At 44.8% G+C, this 2,546-nt stretch overlaps 1 non-coding gene across 1 annotated transcript; it reads right to left on the bottom strand.

Annotated features, from left to right (window-relative positions):
* Positions 1–2,472: 2,472 nt before the first annotated feature.
* Positions 2,473–2,546, bottom strand: trnan-guu (transfer RNA asparagine (anticodon GUU)). Its single transcript has one exon. It is a non-coding gene; the product is annotated as a tRNA-Asn (tRNA).

Below are 2,546 nucleotides of genomic sequence, written 5' to 3'. Positions count from 1 at the left end.
TCGATAGATTTTTGAATATTAAAGGAATCAATTATGTTCTTATGATATGGGGATAGTGCAGGAAAGTGGAGATGAGATAGACGATCAGCCATGATCTTATTGAATGGTGGAACAGGTTTGATGGGCCAAATGGACTATTCCTGCTCCTATTTCTTATGTTCTTATATGTAAACCACATCTGACCCTCTGGATCCGGCTCCGGACGCCCGCTGCGTGTTCGAGTCCGGTTGTGGTGACAGCGGCTCAGGGTCGCTCCGGCTGGTTTTATATCAGGGCAGTGTTTGAGGGAGGGGCTGTTCAGCGGTGGTGTGATAATAACTTTCAGAATTAAATTTAATAGATTAAAGAGCTCTTTTTCTGTTACTTTCGATTGACACTCTGCCCAGTTTTATATACGAACAGTTAACAATGTTTAAGCGATGTGGTGTGTTGATTGTTTGTGCAGTAACTCTGTCACCCAGTGTGAGCCTGAAATACAACCACCCAGCCTGAGCTCGAACCTATCCAAGGGGTACTTTGTTGCCGGTTACCTCAATTGCTGAGAGTGATGGTGCTAATAACGCCAAAGTCGCGGGTTCAATCCCCGTCCGGATCATCAGAATATTTTCAGCAATTTACAGTTTTTCATGAAATTTAAAATACAAACTTTATAAGGAAACAAATCCACACCGAATCTCAATGGGGAATTATTTGGATGAACATCCATTGCACCTTCGACCCCGGGGCGGAGAGACTCATAGACCATGGAATTATAGATTGATACGACACAGAAGGAGGTCATTCGGCCAATCAAGTCAGCGCTGGCACATTGAAAGAGCTCTCCAATCAGTCCCGCTCCCCTGCTCTTTCCCCACAGCCCTGGAAATTTCTCCTTTTCAATAGTAAACCAATTCTCTTTTGAAAGTTATTATTGAATCTGCTTCCACTGCCCTTTCAGGCAGCACATTCCCAATCACAATAACTTGCAGCGTAAAAAAATTCTCCTCATCTCCCCTCTGGTTCTTTTTCCGGTTATCTTCAATTAGTTTCCTCTGGTTACCGACCCTCCTGCCACTGGATTCTCCTTATTTTGAAAACCACCATTAAATTTCCTCTTAACCTTCTGAGGAAAAGAATCCCAGCTTCTCCAGTCTCTGCATATACCTGAAGTCCCTCATCCCTGGGCCCACTCTGTGAGACGTCAAACTGAGGATCTCGCTCTCGTGTCCGTCTCTCTCTCTCTTTGTCTCTGTCTCTCTCTTTGTCTCTTTCTCTCTCTATGTCCGTCTCTTCTGTCTCCTTCTAACTCTGTTCACAGCTCGACTGTTGCTCTGACAGATTTTGTATTTGTTAGTTCTCCTTAGTAGAGTTGTGAGTATCTTTGCCTGTCACGAGAGAGACCGGGCTTCATATTCACCGATGGAAAGGATGCATTTTAACATCCACAATTTTAAACCTTTGGGATGTTCCTTGGAATAGTTAACAGAGAAAATGAATAGGGGACACAGATTTAAGATTTTTGGCAAGAGATATAGGAGGGATGTGAGGGAAAACTTTTTGACGCAGCAAGTGGTGAGGACCTGGAATTCACTGCCGACGGAAGTAGTGGAAGCGGAGACACTCAGTTTTCAAGGGAAGGCTGGATAGGCACTTGAGGGAAATAAACTTGCAGGGATACTGGGATAGAGCGGGGGAATGGGGCTAATTGGATTGCTCTACAGAGAGCCAGCACAGACTCGATGGGCCGAATGCCCTCCTTCTGTGCCGTGTGACTCTGTGACTCTATGATTCTATTACCTGCATTTGTAGACTGCGGTTCTCTTCTGTGATGTTCTAACGACAGCTCATGGAGCAGAGTTTCCGCAGTGTAGTGGTTATCACATTCACCTAACACACGAAAGGTCCCATTAGAAACCGGGCGGAAACATTTTGTAAAATATTCCCCATTAAAATTGAATCAATATGAAAAAGTTGAAATAATTTTGTGATTAAATATTAATAAAATAAAATATCTCATAAAACACGTGTATTTTCTCTGTACAATTCTGGGCCATGAGCAGCAGTAGAATTGTATTCAATCACAATCTGTAGCCTCCTAGCCCGGCAGATCCCTCACTCTACCATTACCGTCAAACCAGGGGACCAAACCTGGTTCAGTGAGATGTGTGGAAGAGCAGGCCAGGAGCGGCACCAGGCGCACCTAAAAATGAGACCATTCCAAACTAGTGAAGCTGGATATGGAACCAAGGCGGGGCAATGCAGCTGAGATACAGATTATCCAGGATCTAATTGAATGAAGGAACAGGGCTGAGGGGCTGAAGGGCCTCCTCATGTTGCTATTCGTCTGTCACCATTAAGAAAATGTTACGAAACGGTTTTTTCGGATCCCAGTGGATGATCTCATACTCACCGACATTGCACCCAGTGCTACAGTTTATCCCATGATCTTGCAGCCAAAATGCACATTTTGAAAACCTGGAAAAGTTAAAACACCGTCCCTGGGTGGGCTCGAACCACCAGCCTTTCGGTTAACAGCCGAACGCGCTAACCGATTGCGCCACAGAGAC

The sequence above is a fragment of the Somniosus microcephalus genome, unplaced genomic scaffold, assembly GCF_052327205.1.
Source record: "Somniosus microcephalus isolate GS21.2 unplaced genomic scaffold, FLI_Smic_1.0 unresolved_chr4, whole genome shotgun sequence".
Taxonomy (NCBI): Eukaryota; Metazoa; Chordata; class Chondrichthyes; order Squaliformes; family Somniosidae; genus Somniosus; species Somniosus microcephalus.
Note: the sequence above shows the minus strand (reverse complement) of the source record. Positions and strands in the feature narration are given on the sequence as shown.